This window comes from Emydura macquarii, unplaced genomic scaffold (genome assembly GCF_026122565.2).
Source record: "Emydura macquarii macquarii isolate MOO-44397 ecotype Brisbane River unplaced genomic scaffold, CSIRO-AGI_Emac_v2 contig_3603, whole genome shotgun sequence".
NCBI lineage: Eukaryota > Metazoa > Chordata > Testudines > Chelidae > Emydura > Emydura macquarii.
In genome coordinates, this window is record NW_027133740.1 from 8,636,169 (window position 1) to 8,656,123 (window position 19,955).

At 37.4% G+C, this 19,955-nt stretch overlaps 1 protein-coding gene across 10 annotated transcripts in view; it reads left to right on the forward strand.

Moving 5' to 3' along the window:
* The window catches only part of MECOM (MDS1 and EVI1 complex locus), a 452,391-nt gene that overhangs the window by 227,624 nt on the left and 204,812 nt on the right, over window positions 1-19,955 (forward strand). The gene's annotated exons all lie outside the window — the stretch shown is intronic.

Sequence of the window (19,955 nt, forward strand, 5' to 3'; positions counted from 1 at the left end):
ACTTGATGTGACAAAATTCCTCTGAATAAACTGCCTTTTCACAGGTAAATACCAGAGGAATTAGTGTTGCTTGGAGAGTAACATTGACTCCTCTTCTGCTCTCTTTGAATCCACTCAGAGGGGTCACAGAAATACACATGTGGCAGGGAGACAAATAGGAACATGACTTCTGGCTGAGCTGTTGTTCTGACCCAATGCCCATCAAAGTCAGTAGGAAGGCTCCATTCAATTCACTAAATTTTGGATCGGGCCCCTAAGGAAGAACTTTTTGCCTTAGTAAAGATTTCCCAGCAACTTGGGCTTTACAGAGTATCAAAGCCATGCCCATTGCCCCTTCCGCTTGTCTGCAATCCTCTTTGAGGTGAACCTTGTAGAGTCCTGGGAGTCCCTTCTTCTCTCCCATAAATTTTTCTGCAGGAGTGGGGAGCATTTAGTCCATTATTTTTGTGACAGAGTAGCCACCGTGAAGAATAATTAACGTATGCAAGAACTCCACTAAGCAGGAAATCATAGTAATATTATATGATTCAGGGGTGAATGGAATCCCTCCATTATCAAAAATTCCATTGGAGAAAAGGAAATTAAGTTCCTAACTAGACTATATCCAATGGAAGAGGTGGGACTTTGAAGAGAAGAAGAAAATTGAGAGATAGCTGATGCACTCTTCAGGATAATGATAGGAAAGGAAATAGCAGAGCTTAAAAGGTCACTGACCTTATTAGGCCAGGAGAAGAGTAGTAGATCTTCAAAAGCTTGATAGTTGACAATGTGTAAGGTTCTTTAGATGGTCTGAGAGGTAAAACACCTGAGAAAGAGTAAGGGTACAAATTATATAGATTATAGTGAACTGTATAAACATTGCATTAAATGCATATTTTAGAGAAATGAGAAAAAGATGAATGTAAAGAGAATGAATGTACATAGCCTTCTGCTATTTTAGTTAGATCCCTTTTCAATGTGGCTACAATATCTTTATATTCTAAATACAAACTATTTTTTCTATAATTTACACAAGTAATGATCACGTAGTGTACAATGGGTCATCCTGTTGAAGTATTTGCTTTCTGTTTAACAGAGGAGTGATAGGCAATCCTGAATAATATTACATTCAACTAGGTAAAAGATAATCCTGTATAATAGGTTCAACTCTGTTTTTACATACAGAGAAAATTCTCTAAGTCATGTAGTATAAATATTCCCATTGTCTATGTGGTCTATCAGTAGCACTTGCAACAGGCTCGTACCTCAGAAGATCTAATTTTAAAACTTTCACCTTCCAAATTCTGGCCCCAGATAAACTTTGTGAACTATCTAGGTGATTCACTCAGAGCCAGAATTAGGGCGATGGTATTCCCAAAGTTTGCTTTTTATTATGAGGGAGTTGCTTGGTTATTCTTGTTGTGATATACACCTATAAGATGGCTTTAAATGTATATTTTTACCATTGTGAAAATGTAACCAGCAAATATGTTACTTAACCTCCTTCCACATAGGAGGCAAAAGATGCTTGCTGAATCTGAGCTAACACTTCCACACTAATGGTAGAGGACAGAGAAAATGAAAATAATATGGTTAACATCTTTGTCAGCCTGATGAGTTTATAATCTCAATATAAATTAGAACAACTCTGTAAAAATTCAACTTTGGACACAGAGGTACTGTCCCTGAACCTGACAAGCAAAGGAGTGCATACCTTGATCCATAGGAGGGCTCCACAGAAATGCATTAAGAGTAGTAAAATTCCCAGAGAAAGAGAAGGACTGCCATCAACGATTAGATGTGGTTTGTAATAGTATCGTCCTGTTTTCACTCACCACAGTAGAATATTTCTACCAGGCTAACAAGGCATAGAGTAATGAGAAACATGCCAAGTTTGAGGGAAAGGAGCCTAACCTACGTACAGGAAACAAATGTGATCAATTACTCTAAGTGTGGAGCTCACAGATACCTTATCTTAGGGCTCCTTAAAATAAGAACTTGATTGTTACCAAATGTATCTAAGGAGCTAGTGAAAGAAACACATTAATGTGGCAGACACGTAAAGTTTTATTAACTTCGAAAATTGTCATCATAACTTGCTTCTAAGCATATTGAAGAATCCACAGAAGTGGTTAACTAGCAATAATAGTGTGAACTATGTAGTTATATATTATAACTATCTAAGCAGCATTTAAACATTATATTGCTCTAAATAGTACTTCAAAAAACCACCCGTGTGTTGTGTGTCCATAATATGCAAATACTCCATAATAGTTTATTCTTATTAGACCATTATTTGGGTTAGTGTTCAAATTAATTCTCTCCTCCACACCACATTTATTTTAAAGAAAGAATGTATAGGGATTTTCTTATGGGAGAGTGATGCTGTAACAGCTTTAGTAGACTGATACTAGATAGTAGAACTTAGGTTGACACAGAAAATGGAGATCATTAGCTGAAGTATCTGACAAGCTGTGTGTATGCTGCAGATACATTAGGAGCAGTGAGAAATATGAAATGGCAGGCTCATGCTAGGGTATACCCTTGACATAAAATTATGGGACTCTCAGCTAGTTTTTAACATAAATCTGCTATGGTTTAAGATTGGAATATTTTCTTTTTCATGAAATTACTACTGTCCATAGAAATGTCACCCAGAGATGAATTAGAAGGCCAATGGAAACCTCTGTGGGAAATATAATGTCTTCAATCCGTGTATGCAATTCCCATTGGCATCAATAGGAGTTATGCATGAGGACTGAAAGAAGTATATGACCCATATGAATGCTTTAGGATGAACACCAAAGAAAGAAGTGGTGCTTCTTATAGTTTATGGATATAGCAGGCTTTCTTTGAAGTCAAGGGGAGTTTTGCCACTGACCTGAATGGGAGTAGATTTAGGAATGGGATATACAAATACATGGTAGTGTTTCAGAAGATAATTGTTTAAAAGCTGAGGACCAGGGTATAGCACAATGAGAGGAGAAAACAGCAAACTGTGTGTTTTGACAGCACAAGGTCTGATTTTGATCTTGTATCTATCTACCAACTTTGTAACATCTCCCCTAATTTACACTGATGTAAGCAAGATTGGAATCCAGGCTATAATATCTAGATCTGGCATCGGCTGGTATATGTGTGGCTATGTTAAGTACAGTTTGTTATGACTCCGTAGTGTGGTGGCAGTCTTGTCTCATTGAAATCTTGTCCCCGCCACCCAAGCCATACATAATCAGATGTCAAATTTTCCTGTATTTTTAACAAGATCTTCCTTCCCTATAAAAGTATTTTATATTGGGAATCCTGACTAAGTCATTTTACCTCTCACAATAATTCCATGATGATGAAGCTTTCATGATAAATGCTTATTTCGCTGGTCCTTGACCTTTTAGATGTATTTGTTGTAGTAATACATTGCCTGGTCATTTTACAGGACAATGTTATGATGTAAAAATTATGCTTCATACATTTAACTGGAATTATACCCAATACCAACCTGGTATTGGTTATTTAAGTTCTACTCTTTAGCCTAAAGACATTTGCTTTAACATCCATGTACAAAAGTGGAATTTAGGAGATTAACTTGCATTTGACCTACTTCAGCTCTTCTGGTAATGAGTGGTGCAGGGGCATAGAATTAATCTCTCTCAATTTGTGGCTCTCAGGGGTGCTGCTAAGTTTTAGAGTGCTTGAATTTTAAAAGTCTCCTGTTGTGCTGAGGAGGTTTTGTTACTCAATGGAACTCTGTTAACTATAGTGATCGAAGTGCTAGTTTTATCTATTTGATTAATAGCGTGACTGAGTTCCAGTGTATCTTTGAAAGAAAAACATATTTTCTATTCCTGTGGAATAGCATTTCATGCCACATACAGTGAAAATAGGGAAGAAAGAGAGGGAGGGAAAAAAAAGTCTGTTGGACCTGAGCTGTAGTTTGTATAGCTATTTAATAACTTTCATGCTGGATCTTACATGTCAAACATCTATAAAATGGTCTGGGATTTGTGTTGTGTAATATTAATGTACTGCTCCTAGGAAGGTATAATTCAAGTTGGTATTATTTGGACTAATATGTTTTTAAAAGCTTGAAAATGACTGTGCAATCATTACTCTAGTACTGTGTTAATGTGCCCAATGAACATTTTGGCAAAGTAATTTATACTCTGAAGAAATTGGCTTTAACTACTGAATGTACAACATTTCCCTTTCTCTGTAAGTTTAAAAGGGCTGTTTTACTTCCATATCAATACATTAAATCCCTCATCTTCTTTTTAAAATGACCACAATTCAATGAAAGATTTCTTTGTGTAGAATCACTAGCTACATGACATGAGTTATTCAGAGCAAACAGCAATTAATCAAGGAATTAGATAAACTAGGCTGTAATGCATGCCTGTAGCATCCTATATGAAATATACATATTGGCTAATAGGGTGACACACAAATAAACAGTTTGCAAGTTTTATGAATAGGTTTTCACTGTTTTATCACATTATCACCTAGAAAATCTGGCATTGCATTATATCTTTTCTAAAAATGTACCTCAAAGTTAATTTTTCTCTACTTATAGCAGAGAATGTTGTGAACAAATAGGACCCCTGAAATATTGCAGCTTGGGGGGAAATATCATAATGTGTGTGTATTAGCATACTGTATGCAGTTAAAAGTGGCAATCAATATCGTGCACATGCCAAAAAAGTGAATATTTACTAGTATTAAAAAATAGAACTTTCTCTTTGTGTTTTATAATATGTATGAAGAAATCAATGTGTGCCACAACCCATATCAAAATGTGTTATGCAATTTAAAAGATATTTGAAGAAATTTAATGGTATTTTATAAAAATTACTCTAGAAACCTCTAAAATTTAATAGAGACTGATCTTTTTCTATAAATTATTTTGAAGGAGCCAGTATAATTCTACAGCAGGGATCTAATGCTCTATTAACTTCTGTAGTATTGTCAAACTTTCCCATGTTCCTTCCCAGCTATAGACAAGTTCTCATTTTCTATTACTTTCTAGAACACTTTTCCATCAGGGAAAGGTAATGCTAATATCTGGTAACTTTTAAAAACTGGATCTGGAGTGTTCCACATGGGAAAGTTTTCCTATTTTAAAAGAAATAGTGGATCTTACACTTTCAGATTAAGAAAACTAGGATATTTCCTATAACGCAAAGGTTCTATATTCTATGTTATGTATAGTAGTTCTATGTTATGAACTACGCTTCCTGTAATTGGTAGCATTTCCAAAAATACTTTAATGCACCAGTTTTAGATGAATAGAAGATGCATGACAAATTTCAGAATTTCATGAAAGCCGTTCCTCGTTTCTAGTAGAAACAAAATAATTGAATATTTTGGGGACCAAGTCTAATGTTTAAAAGGTTCTTCCTTCTATATGTTATTATGTAGGAACCAGGATTTGTGCTATGTATTTCCAATAGTATGATATGGAGTAACACCAGACAAATCATGGTATGTTGAGCTTTATTTATTTTGTGCTTTCTTTAAAAAATTATTAAACGTTGCTAATCAAAAAGAGACAAGGTGAGTGATGTTTCCATGTTGCTATTACTGAACTGGGAGCAGTTGTAGGATTTAGATTAAAACAATGTTTTTCATTTTGTTTCTTCTTCTTGCACAAATCCTTAGTCATTCATAGAAATGCTTTGGTGAAAAGTAACACTGCTAGAGTTTGAACCACTGTACAGAGTTTATATACTGCAATCTTTTCCTGCTTGTAAGATTTAGAGGGGGGTTTCTAGCTCCACTATTCCTAGCAGCTGCCAATGTTGTCAGCACTGATCTGTCAGAAAGGATTTTTCCTGGCAAAACTTTTAAGCTACTTTCTGACATACCCCAACAAACTAATTGTTGTCTTCTGCCTCCGAGAGCCCTCTGAAGTCCCAACGAGTTAGTGTCTTCTCAAGAGATGAGAAAGGGGACTCACAAAATCAATTTATCAGGCTATTACGCATTGTCATCAGCCAAAACAAAAACCGGCTAAAGACAGGAGAAAAAGTAGAAGAAATGGGTCTCTGAGAAAAGGTTACAGAACATCCATCTTCTCGCCTCTTCTGATTGTTTCTTTTCTTTACCCATTTTCATACCCGTTTCCCTTCACTAAAAGACACTTTATGACAAGCATTGTAATCTCTTTAGACCAGGGGGGAACCTCTTCTTTAGGACAGAATCTTTGCAAGGCATGAGTGACAGCGGGAAGGGGTCCAATTGCCACTGAGGACACTAGGCAATAAATCATCCACCCCTGGCATCAGCAGGCTGGACTGGTCCCCACTTCCTGAGTGGCGACCAGTGCCTAGATGTGACAAAACAGCTATTGTCAGCTCCTAGCAGCCACATTCCCACTTTCTGCCACTGAGGTTTTAAGTTTACCTAACATATAAGAAAAAACAATTAAAACTTGGAAAAAATGAAAGTTAAACTGAGGTTAGGAGGGAGAGTGCTCTAACGTGATGTCATAATAACATGCTTTTACAAACCCAAATAATATTAACCAGGGGAGAAGTGCCATTAGTTTCACTGGTAATTACTGTCTTTTAAACACTGTGAAGAGATTCAAGGATTTTGTATGCTTGTTTTGGTTTAAGACTTTAAATTTCCAGATGACCTGCACTGCTATAGTTACTCTTTAACAGAAAGAGGGCAGTAGGAGGAGATATGTACTATTAAAAAGTACTATAGCTCTAACCAAACAGAGCAATCCCAATGAGGAAATATTAGATAGAAAAAGTAAGTGCTTGTCATCCAGTTATGAAGATTGGAATATTTAGTGGCATGTTTTGGATTCCTTAGGCCGAGCCCAACATGTTTGCATTGTCCGGGTATCACGCCAAATCTGAATAATGAAATTTTTACCAGTTACAGTAAAATATGCATAAAATCACCGTAAAAGAAACTAAATGATGTATCGGTGCTGTTCCAAGAGAGACTTTTGTTGTTCTTATGTAGAAGATAGTTTATAGATTACTTGTAATCAGACATAAGTTACAAATTAACTGATGATTCATAGTAGAGTGGGAAATAAAAGATTATGACACGATGAGTTTTTAAATCTGAAACACCTCAGAAGGTCACTGAAGAATGAGAGTAACAGAATATTCATCACTACTGCATTTTTATTTTCATTGATTTTTCCCCTCCCGTGGTCATTAAAGATGTTTCCTTGAGACAAATTAGCTGTAGAATGCTAACCATTTATTAATTATTGTTGATGCCGGAAAAGATGACCCTTTCCCTTTAGAATACCCCTCAATTTAGTGCACTTGCTAAGTGCAAGAGAAGAGACGAACTTGAACGACTCTGGAAATGTAAGTAATACATTGGTTAAAGTGCCATTGACTCCTCTATTTTGACTGGTAAGTGAAAATCTATATCTGCATCTGTTTCTGAATGTGTTGTTCTGTTCATCTAATGGAAGATTCTTTATTTAAAAAATCTTTATGTGTGTATGTGTATGCTGTAGAATTTTTAAAAAATCATTTGGAGATGCTGTGGTCAGGCAGAAAAACTTTCATTATCATAAGAAAGATATAGATTATATCATCCTTACCAATTTCTACTAGCCTGGGGTGAATAGTTTTTGCTTGAATGAGAGAATAAAATATCATTAGTTTTTTCATGATCACCGTGGGAAGGGCTGACAAGTAAATTTTGTTCCTGGGCTGGTAAATTTTCCTGATGATTTTGCAAGGCTCTGTTATATAGTTCTGAGTATGATAATCCTCCTTCATAGTTTAGTAACAAGATGAAAGAAAATGATTTATTTTTTTTAACTCGGTGCACTGTACATTGATTAGGGACATTGAATCAGTTGATAAAATATAGTTACAAAGTAACCAAGAGTTTTTGTTTAATCTTTTGACGTATTTAATAAAAAGCCTTTAACCTCTTTGGATTAACAGTCAAATTGCTGCAGAGAGTAAATGAGATGATGATTCTCCAGGCTTCATGACAGTTCTGTCCCAGTTCATCATCTTAACTAAAAAATAATCCTATCTAACTTGAAATCTACAGCAGCTATAAGTAGAAAATAAATCCAAACCACAGCTCAGACTTGTAACCTAACAGCTATCATAAATAATCAGAACCTATTTGAAGGTGGAAGATGGGACATTAGAAGCTATTTACACTACTAGAGTGATGCCATCGATCAGTAACAGCAACCCGTAGATAAGACTCATATGATGTCATGGTTATTTATGATGGGAATTGACAGTAAAGCTACTATAGAACTTTCTCGTAGACAGCGTCATTCATTTTTGTTTGTGATGCATTTTGTTGTTAAAGAAGCAATCAATAGGAAAATTGTGGTGATAAAAGTTATTACCAGTTAAATATATGAAAAATGTGTGCATGTACATATAACATAAACTGGGGACATTAAAAATTAGGTAAGCAAAATTCACATTTTTTTATTGCAAATGCTCAGCTCAGTAAAGCCATTTTATGTTCTTTGGTGGTGACTATGTACTATAAACTTACTTATTTTCTCATCTAATTCAACTTGTGATAGCACAGGAAAATGCAATGTTGTAAGGCTTTAGTAGTAATGCTGAAGTTTCTTTTTAGTGGGTTGGAACGCATAGGTGCAGATTATTGGGGGGAGGAAGTAGGGAGGTAAAATCTTGTCTATGAATAACCATATGAGAATTCCCCACATGAATACACACATTTCCTGCATTATGTTTTCATATGGAAATTAGGTGGGGCCTTGGCAAATAAACAGATATTGGTCAATGTCAATGACGGCATAGAGAAAACACACCTTTCGTGCATAAGGTACAGTGTGTGTGTGTGGGTGGGTGCACTTGCATGAGTGTATGAATATTCGTTAGAGATTCTTGAATTCTTTACAAATAAGAGAAAGAAACTCTTTTCTTAAATGTCATGTATGCTCCTCAAATGAAGATGTAAGTCACCTGTCTCTTGAAATGTTTGAGATCAACTTCAGCTTATTTATTAAGGATGAGATCATGGCTAGCGGCATCAGGTGCCTCTTTATTTGGTGTTGCCTTACTCACCTGGTAAGTTACCTCCTTACTCCCCTATGTGGGTTACCCATATTGTGAGTCATACCACAAAGGAAAGTTCAGCCTCTGGGCTGCTAGTCATCCTTCTGCACAAGTGGGCAGCCTGGGCATGGGAAATGGCAGGAAATTGGAGGAGTCCCGTGTCTGTTACCAGCTGCATGCCAGGCGGCACACAATGGAACGCATCTGTATCAGGTAAAGAGCTGGCACAGATTACTTCACGCCCAGGTCAAGGGGTGGGGGAGAACCTGAAATTCGATTTCTGGTTTGCTCTTGGAAAAGTACAACTACGCACTGCCCCTTACTCAGGGCTTGTGGCGACTTTGCTATCAAGACTTTACTTAACTGCATAACTGTTGTGGAAAATAATGAAGTCGTTTCAATATATTGCATAATATTACAAATCAACTGACATTCTGAATAGTTATTTGTCAAAGGCTCTTCGTAGCAATACTATACCAAATCCATGGTAAAAATGGTAAATTTAAAGAAAAGCATCAGCACATGAGAGGAGGATAGATTCTACATTGCATAAAGGATCACTGCTTATCTTACACCTCCTTTCCCAATTTTTCTCTACATTTTATTGTAATGTGTAAAGGTGACACTATTAGGAAGCTTATGCCCACGTTGAATGTTTAGGGCTTTTTAAAAATATTTTACAAAACCTAATATTAATGGAGTAATCTCCTTTAAATTAAAGAAAAATCAATGAAGACAGATTTATTGTTTTAGAAATGTAATATTCCTCTGCGATGATTGGGCCTCATTAGTGCATGAGAATCAAGAACTGAAACTGACTAAACAGAACACTGTCTAAGCTAAGTGAGGTGCAAAATCTAAGATAATAGCATAAAAGGTGAGAGATAATTAATTATATGACTTTTCTGCAGCATATGAGAAAAGAATAAATTGGTTCTTCTTTTAAACATGATAGCAATTTTTTTAACAGGGATTTGTCCAGAATTATTTGTGTTTACTTGCTATATCTGAATGACTAGATAGGCAATCATGAGTCTCAGTAGTATTCATATTAGCTTTCTCTATTGAATAATTGGTATAATATGTATGTGTTATCACCATAGTTATCTTGATTGTGGCCATAACTATTAATAATTTTCTTTATTAAATTTATTTTTTATTTAATCTGCTGCAATATGCCACAAATCTCTTACAGATTCTCATCCTCAAATGAAATTAATTTATCACTTACGCAGCACAAGATATATTTTAAATAGTTCCTTCACTTACATGACTGTATATACACAGCAGGTCATGCTTTGTGCTTCTCAAGATCATAGTCAGACCTATAACAATAAATATTAGGCTTAATTTAAATGGGTCAAAGTTCATTCTCATCCATCGACCATCCATACAACAAAATCGTGTAGTATAATATATCACTAAATAGAAAAGGCCAGTGCCGTGTCAAGAAACCTTTAAGGAAGAAATGCAGTATTTTGATAGAGCATCTTTTAAACAACATCAGATCAACATGTGAGGCATATCATAAATGTATATTTACCCTATCTATTGATCAGTGGGAGGCAGTAGATTTCAGCAACCACCCACAGCATCAATCCTATAGTGCTTAATATGCAATTCTGGGACTTATATTTTGTACACATTAGTAGTCTTATCCAGTTAAATATTAGCTCTGTGTGTGGAGATGGGGTGGGGGTTGGGGTGGTTTGATGATAGAGAAATGTTGCCCTTATTAATATTTCACACATTTTATAGGTAATACTACCTCTATGACTTCATACTGTTACTCCCAAATGGTCCCTAGGTTGTACTCAGGAAATGTTATTACAAGACTTTCTGTCATATTTTTTGAAAAGATGGTTTCCTCCAAATGGCATAGAACAGTATGTGATTTCACTGGAATTTTAACTTCTCTTTGAAAAGGTTAGGGAGGTCAGGCATCACAACTACTTTGTTATATAAACCAATCACTAAAAACAGGCTAATGAAACAAACTAGCAAAATACAGTGTGAGATCTCAGCAAATACCCAAAACAGTCTTACACATAGACATAAGCTACTAACATGTAGAAAACAAGACAGTCCTTCATACTGTGTCAGATTTCAGATAGCATGGTGTTGAAAATGACAGACGAAAAACAATATTTATGATGGTGAAAATGTAATTTCAATGACACATTGTCTAAAATTTCACAATTACATTGGACAAATATGGCATAATTGACAGCTCTATCTATATGGAATTATAATAATACTTTGCACTCATATAGCATCTTCCATCCATGGATTTCAAGGCACTTTGTGAACATGAATTTACATTATTACAGTTCACAACATCATGACATGCATCCTGCGCAGTAACATTCTACTGTGAAGTAGATAATATTTAGTATCCACATTTACTAATGGGGAAACTGAAGCTAAAGAGCTAAGGTCAGCATTTTCAAATGTGGTACCTGAAAGTTAAGCATCTAACTCTATATTTTTTAAACAAGTGGATTGATTGTTCAGAGATGCTAAGCATCTGCAACTCCCACTGACTTCAGTGAAATTATAGCAGGGATGAGTTTGCCTCATTGTTGTCAATGTTTTTAGAATGTGCCTGACTCCAGCTGTGCTAGGTATTTTTAGTTGATGTATGCCCAACAATAGTCATATGTTAATGCCCATCTGTGCCTTTAGTTAACATGTCACCGGGATGAAGAGGATAAGAGGTAGTTCGTTGCTATTCAGTATGTTATAATGCTAAATGTGCTCTAAAGATCATTACAATCACCAGATTACACATTTGCCATTGTTATTAATCATGTCGAGACCGTTTTTATTAATATTATTTATTTGTTTTGCGGTAACACCTAGAAGCCCCAATTACGGACCAGGACCCTGTCATCCTAGGCACTGTACAAACACGGAACAAATAGATAGTCCATGCCCTGAAAAGCTTACAATCTGAATTAATATTTATTTATTTATTTATTAGTTAATTGTTGACTATTCAAAACCCGAAAATCTATTTTGTGAACAAAACTGAAAATGTTTTAGTTTTAAAGTGATTGAAACTAACACTTGTTTTCACCCCATGATTTTCACAATTCGTTTCCTGGTACTTTTTCAATTTTTTCTTTTACCCAAATCATTACTGAAAACATTATAAAAATGGTTCTTGGAATTTTTTGTTTACTGCTACATCCATGCAACATATTGGTGCATTGCAAATGCAGCAGATTGCTATTTAAGATTATCTTTGTAATGGAAAAAGACAGAAATGTCTTAGATTTTGCAGAAAATTGGTGTACACATTCAAAATTGTGGAGAGACCTACATAATGTTTCCTGGTGCTTAATGTTTCATAACTGCAATTTACTGCTATTTCTCTTGTGCTGCCTACTAGTACTGTATTATAGGGTTGTGCTTTTGTGTGTTAATATCACTGATATCATGTTTCATCACTGACACCACGCTCAGAAAGGTTGGAATGCATCCAAACAAATATAGGGTTAGATTGTGGCATTTCAATCTAACATCCCATTGTGCTGAGCTCCCCACTGCTCTAGGGAGGGAGTAAACTGCACTGTCTCTATACCTCTTGCAGCATTTGCTCTCTGATATGCCAGCATAGCTATACCAATGGAAGTGGTGGGCATGGAGTCAGGGCTCTGCCCCTTCTATGCCCTCTCTCAGCCCTTCCCACCCACTTGTGTGAGGGGAAGCAGAGCATCTCTACAAAGCCTGCTACCCCTCCCATGCACAGAAAGCTAAGGTATGCTCCCCAGTCACCAACTCTCTTGTGCCACAATTGGACCAGAATTGACAATGCAGCATCACTGTAGGAATAGATTACTGTTGGATAAGATCACAAAATAAAAAAATTGCTCTGATAATATTTAATCAAGTTGGTTTTATGTGAATTGAAGTGTTGAAGATATGGTTGAATTATAAAGAAAAAATTACTTATCAGTTAAACACTAAAACCCTCCATTAGCCTGGATAATCATCCCTTTTGGAAACAAATAAGCTGTTCCCATAAGGTTACAAAAAGATTCTGCACCAGTCCTTATGGGAGGGAAGTTCCTATAATCTGACTGCTCTCCTATGTGACATAGGGCTTAAATTTTCATAAGTGATCTCTAACCTTGGGAGCCCTGCTCTATACATAAGACTTGGTTTTCGGCGGTACTAAGCATCCACAGCTCCCATTGGCTTTAATTCAAGTTGTTGGTGCTTGATTTTTCGGAAAAATAGGCCCTAGTTTTCTAAAGCACAACAGGCCCACACGTGAAAGCATTGAAATTATAGAGGGTACTTTTGAAAATAAGGCTCTTACACTTTCTGTACTCTAGTTCCCCCTTCTGTAAACTAGGGACGATCATGTGATATAAAAATAACATGGCACCCAGTAAATGGATTAAAAGGTGGCTAACTGATATGTCTCAAAATGTAACTGTAAATAGGAATCATCATGGACCGGGTGTTTTTAGTGGGGTCTCACAAAGATCTGTTCTGTTCTATGCTATTTCACATTTTTATCAGATGAAGTTTGCAGAGGACACAAAAATTGGTAAATAATGAAGAGGACAGGTCAATGATTCGGAGTGATCTGGATCGCTTAGTAAACTAGGCTCAAGCAAACAATGTGCATTTTAATACAGCTAAATGTAAATATATGCATTTAGGAACAAAGAAGCTAGGGCATACTTACACACTGTCTGTTCCTGGGAAGCAGGGACTCTGAAAAAGATTCGGGGGTCTTGATGGATAATCAGCTGAACATGAGCCCCTGGTGGGATGCTTGGCCCAAAGCACTGATACGATCCTTGGATGCATCAATTTTGAGTGGGAGCAGAGAGGTAATTTTACCTATATATTTGGCACTCCAGCGATCGCTGCTGGAATATGGTGTCCAATTCTAGTGTCCGCAATTCAAGGATGTAGAAAAATTGGAGAAGGTTCAGCGAAAAAACCACAAAAATGAATAAAGGGTTAGAAAACCTGCCTTATAGTGATCGACTCAAAGAGCTCAATCTATTCAGCTTAACAAAGGGAAGAGTAAGGGATGACTTGATCACGGTCTATAAGTAACTATATGGGGGAACAAATATTTAATAATGGGCTCTTCAATCTAGCAGAGAAAAGTATAACATGATCCAATGATTGTAAGTCGTAGTTAGACAAATTCCAGACTGGACATAAGGCACAAATTTGTAACAGTGAGGGTAATTAATCATTGGAACAATTTACCAAGTGTTGTGGTGGATTCTCCATCAGGGACCATATTTAACTCTAAATAGGCTGTTTTTCTGAAAGGTGCTCTATGAATTGTTTTGGGGAAGTTCTGTGGCTTGTGTTACACAGGAGGCTAGACCAGATGATCACAGTGGTGTTTTCTGGCCTTGGAATATATGAATTTATGAATACTTGCTTTGGGTGTTGTGAAGCTGAATTTAATAATGTTTGCAGAGCACACTTTGATTCTCGGGGAGAAGATGATATTGTTCATACGGAAGACAACTGCCGCATGTAATACATGCTACCTAAGGTCCAATATCTCACCTCCAAAAATGTAATCTTTCAATCTTTTGACATGCAGTTTTTCTTTAAAGGGAGGGAAAGTAAAATGATAATGGGGGGGGAGGTGGGGAACTTTTGATAGAACTCCTGAGGGGAGGGAGGAGGAAGCTGTTGTCCCTTGAGCAATCTAAATTTCCCTTATACTGCTTCCAGACTGAAAGAATCTGTTCATGCATCTGTGATTCTTTCTTTATACTTTCCTAACAAGAATTCCCCACCTGTTGGCCTCATGATTTTCCTGAGCACTGGATCCTTCCTGCAGTTAGTCATGAATTTTACACTTCTTTGGTTTAAATGAATTTGTCTCTGTAATGGGAGATGCCTCCAAACTTCTGAAGCAGCACTGCGGCCTGGTCTTCTCTTAAAAGTTAGGTCGACGTAGTTTAGTCAGGGGTGTGAAAAAATACACCCTGACTGACATAGCTATGCTGACTAAATCTGCAGTGTAGACACAGCTATGTTGATGAAGCTACCATCATCTGAGGAATCAGTGTTCCTACAGTGACAGAAAAACCCATTCTGTTAGCATAGGCTGTGTCTACACTACAGGTTTATGCTGGCATAGCTACTGTGACATAATAGTCTTCGTAGGGTAGACATACCCTGAGTTTAGTACTTGGACTTCCAGATATGTCTTAGGGCTGATCATGTGTTATAAAATCATGGGTTTGGTTGATCTCTCCTTATGTGAACCAAAGAAAAAGAAAGATGATATTTATGTTAACAACTTTCTAAACTACTGTTGCCTCTAAAAATACTTTTGTTAATCAGGTAATGCCAAACTCATCCATAGAGTAATTCTGTTGATTTCAGGGGAGTCAAACAGAAATGAATTTCACCCATGATGTTTAAATATGTTGTTCATTCCTAGTTGTATTGTAAGTGAGACTTTGCAGAGATTTTAATCCTTCTTTGCCCAAATACTTCTGTTCAAAACAGGATGGGCAATGTTCTCTCAACAAAGAAAAACCCAAACTGTCCAGACTGGTTATGGTTATATAATCAGGGATGTAGATGAATAGGTGCTAAACTGAGCACAACAGATTCATCCTTTAGAGACCTAATCGTGAGAAGAGAGAAAAAGAGTCAACAAAGAATTGCTTAATTGTACTGTGCTTATTGTGAATACTGATAAACGGGATTGCTATTCCAAATACAATTATTTAAAAAAATATAGACGCTGGAAAAAGTAAATGGAACTAGCCTGGTCTGGAACTTTTCCTGGTCTGAAAAGAAAGAGAAAATAAAGGCACAAGAAGTTGGCATGCAGAATACTCCTCCTAGGGGCAGCAAAGGTGACTGCAGCATTTTCCTTTACCTTTCAGTCTTGTCCTATTTAACCAAAGCAGCGTTGCTTCTGCAGGAACGATCCTACCTGCCTGAGAACCAGAATTAATAGTCAATAAAGCTGAAAATTAATATAAGTATTTCAGCCAATATAATAGACCCCTTCTTCTGCTGCTTTTTGCTCTTCACAAATATTTGCAGCAGGAGATGGCTTGCAAAGCATGAGGGGGTTGCTGGGGCTGTGTTTATGTGTGAGCCAAACAAAAAATGACAGTGTTTAGAAAGTTTGTGTATTTTGAATTCAGTTTGTAGTAATCCCTTGGAGGATTGATACTCTCTAGTCTTACTGTCTTTCCTCCTCTCCCTGTTTTGTACAAACCTGTTAATGAATGATTTGCTCATGAGAGCTGCAATCCCTGCATTGATTTTTCTAACCCCCTTTCCTGCCCTCCTGCTGCCAAATTGCAGCAGTTTTTGGGAGGGTGGGTGAAGAAAAAGGAAGACTATGAAGAATTGCAAGGACTCTGCAGAGGGATATAAGTATAAAGAAAGTAGGTCAAATTTTGTGCCCCACCAACTTTCATAGTGGCCTTTTTTTAAGTATACTATAAACCATCTCCACAGTTTATATAAATTACACACACAGTATGGCTGTGTGAATACATTAAATACGCTTTCATAGGTTTGCCTGTGTCATATCATGAAAGCGGCAATAAAATACTGAGATTATATTATACTTATTAATGTGCATCTCTAATACATTATCATTAATCACAGAGTACTATGAACAGATTTTTTCTATTGTGTTAAGGCATTGCTGGTTTTGGCTGTTATGGCACGTTTCCAACTGCCAGTCTGTCAGTTTTAAGGATCATAGAATGAATATTTCAGTGTTAAAATGTAAGGTCCACTATAGCGTTATATTATATGCCTCTCTTCTCTTGAATCTGTATAACCCCTCTACTTTTGCCCCTCCCTCAGCCTGCATGTGCCCCACCCTCCCCACACCTCTAAATACCACTATTCAGGAGACCCTTTATGTCACTGAGCGCTGCACCATGCAGGTCTTCCTGGAGCTTTTGTCTTCTTTCCCCCACGCGGCAGAGCAACACCATTGTCATTGCCAAGGGAGTCTCTATGGCTGTGGAAGATGGGTAAGGATTTTTCCCACAGTTCCCAATTGTGGTCCATTGGAATTAAGCACCTGCTAATCCGGAGCAGGATCAGTCTAATAGCATGGCTAACTTTGGATTTGCCTTTGTGATCCTGTGGCTAAGATGATGATGGGCTGCCTTATTATCTGGGATGCCGTTTCCCTCTGACTCATCTTTGTTTCACAGAGTTTTTATCTGTTTGAGAATCAGATTCTGTGAAAACACCACAAAAACCCATTTACGGTGAAGCAGAAAGTTTTCCCATAACCATATGTTTCCTATGTAAATGTACGTGGTGACCTTGGAGCCATCCAAATCCCAGTGCTCATCTCACTTGCTCACTGACGCTTTTTTGGTGAATCAGAAGGAAAATCAAAAGCCTTTTTGAGGATTACTGAAAAGGAATGCCACATGTGTTAGTGTGTGCATGCACAGGCCATTTCTTTTAGAGCACAATCTCACTAAAATCAAATAAATATAATCTGAACATGCTTTTAAAAGATTAAAACCCAAAAAGATGAAACTGGCAAGGCTTTTGAATTTTTATAGGAGACAAACAATTTATGTGGTCCATCATGTGCATTTTCAGTCCAGCCTTATGAGAGCACATTTTCAGCATATTAGGAGAGAAGTCGTTTCATTATGGGCTGTAGATCTTTGCAGTGAACTATTATATGCCAAACTGTCTTAAAAACCTGTTCTCAGTGTCAGTCTCCTAACAATCTCTTCCTTTCAAAGCCAGATTTTTAACCTTTTATCCTCTTTTTCAGGAGGTGGAATCTCATAGCCTCTAATCCACTTCATTTGGGCTAAACTGCACCCTCGTCTTTTTGACTTCAAAACTTCTTAGTTGCTCCAGAAGCAAATCAGTAGATCCAAATTCAGTCACCCTACCATTGATTGAAAGGAAAGTTGCATACGGAACTTGGCAGAGTTTGGCCCAAATGTAATAATTCCCATGCATATATAACCTCCCCCTTTCCTCCCTGGGTTACTCGGGATGAGACAGCATTCACCTGTGTGCCCAGGCACCTGATGTTGTTGACAGAAAAGGAGATCCTGAGTATCCCAGTGGTGATACTGGATAGGTGGGAATCCTCTATTCACCCCTCTGCTGCAGTCCTTTCACTTGAAAAGGAAATTAAAATTGGTGGTGCCTCCATCTGGCTGGGCCTGTACCCACCCTGTGGCATGCCTTAGGAGCCTCCAGGAATAAACCTAAAATAATCTTTGCCATGGGTTTAACTCCAAAATACCAATTATAAATAATATACATTTAGATTAAAGTTTAACACACCTATACTTAACAATTTAAGAAAACATGATATAATAGACTGAGATTAAATGTCACCACTAATTTAAATCAGCAGAGGGCCGTTCAATTAATCAATTAACAAATATAGTTCACAGTAGTAAATGAAACTTATGTAACTTGCATTTACACTGCCATCTTTTACCTCACCTCAGAGTGTACACACCTCTGGATTTCAGAGTTCTAAACATAAGAAGAACATAAGAACGGCCACACTAGGTTCGATCAATGGTCCATCCAGCCCAGTATCCTGTCTACCAACAGTGGCCAATGCCAGGTGCTTCAGAGGGAATGAACAGAACAGGTAAATACGTGCATGCGTGGACATTCTTGAAGATCTTGAAGCTGGAGACAGCACTCTGTTGGTCCAGCGAATCAGTCCAGCCAAGTTGCACACCCCCTCTGAAGACTGGAGTTGTTTTAACGGAATGTCAGCAACCATGGGTTCTGGTTCAGTGAGAAGACCACTCTGTCTGTTCTCAGACTCAGACAACCCCTTAAAGTCTCTTTGCTGTGTCCCTTCCCTTGCAAGCACTTTCCCAAACAAGGGTGGTAGTTACTCACACTACCATCACTGCAGGCCCAACTCAGTCAGCTCCAGGCACAGCAACTATCTTTGCCCTGGCTCCTGTGAAGCCACCATCCACTTCTGAGGCTCTCTGCTCAATTGAAGCCCCAGCAAAGTCTCAGCAGCAATTTAGCAGCAGCTCCTGGTATGGACAGAGCTCCACCAAAGCCATCACAGTTTCTCTCCAAAATGGAGCCCACCACATGTTCTCCCTGCACTTCCTGGAAAAGGAAGTTTCTCTCTCTCTCTCTCTCTCCTCCCACAAGGCATCATGAGGGTTATGGTCTCCAAGACTGGATTGCAGTGCTCAGGATCTTCCCAACTGGAACACTCCTAATTAAGTTCCGAGGCCCCCCTACTAAAAGGTGATTACACATAGGACACCAGAAGTGAATGTCCACAATTTTAGAGTATATTTTAGGGCCTATACAATTACTTTCCTGTAGGACAAGTGGAATGTTAAGGCTCTGGCACCCTGTGTGTGTAAAGATAAATTTGCCTATCTACATCTAATAAGGATATGATACTTTCTCTTGCCTGACTCCAGTCACATGACTGGGTTACACCCTATCATGGGGCAGGTGTCAGCAGCCACATTCCGATAGCAACTGTTATATCATTTTCTTTGTGTTATATCTTTGTACATATTTGTGTTTGGACAAAAGCTCTCCATGTAACCATCTGATTTTCTCATTTGACCCTGTAATAATGAAGTCACAACACTCAATTTGTGGCATCACAGTAATGTCCAGTGCACCAGACTATCATATCCTCCCAAATGCAGAATTACACTATTTGCTTTCAATATTATTTTAGTATCATTTTCGGAATCCTATATTTATGTACTGTACACTTAATGTGTGATGTGATGCTGATTAATTTTTATGGCTCAATTTCAATAATGATGTCTCAACCTTTATTTGATTTATTAATAGTTTTTAATCCAGTTACACTGCTTTTAGCAAGCAAGTAGGTCCATCTTGTAAAGTTTTAAGATTCAGTCTTGAAACACTATCTTTCTGGCCAAAAAACCAAGATGTTGACAAGAT